Here is a 458-nt window from a genome sequence, read left to right as displayed (position 1 = left end):
TATAGTTTAGTATATTCAATACAAGTTAATTTTTAGTATACATATAATATAATTGTATTTTCATTATAAATACTCGTTTAGTTATAAGGGAATAAAAGGATGAAAATTTTGGGCTTGTGGCATTAAGAAGATACTCATCGAAAATGTTAAAGGACAAGTCACATATGAAACAACTGAAACTCTTTCTTTCACTTCTCAAATTCAAAGAAGACAACGAAGGATGCCACATCCAAAACGAAACCAACCTCCTCAATACACCGTTTCCAGTCACTATGAAGAGAGAAAATCGATCACAAGATCTGATAAGAGAAGCAACACTTGACTAACCAACAAGTTATCAGTCACAATTTGTTCAATTTTGATTTGTAGCTGTCATATTTTTTTTTCTTTTAAAAAATAATTATATAAATTATAAATATATTTTTCACATAATGTTAATAATAAAAAAATTAATTTTA

Source organism: Arachis ipaensis, chromosome B03, assembly GCF_000816755.2.
Source record: "Arachis ipaensis cultivar K30076 chromosome B03, Araip1.1, whole genome shotgun sequence".
Classification (NCBI taxonomy): Eukaryota; Viridiplantae; Streptophyta; class Magnoliopsida; order Fabales; family Fabaceae; genus Arachis; species Arachis ipaensis.
The sequence above is the reverse complement of the archived record's forward strand: the minus strand, read 5'-3'. Positions refer to the sequence as shown.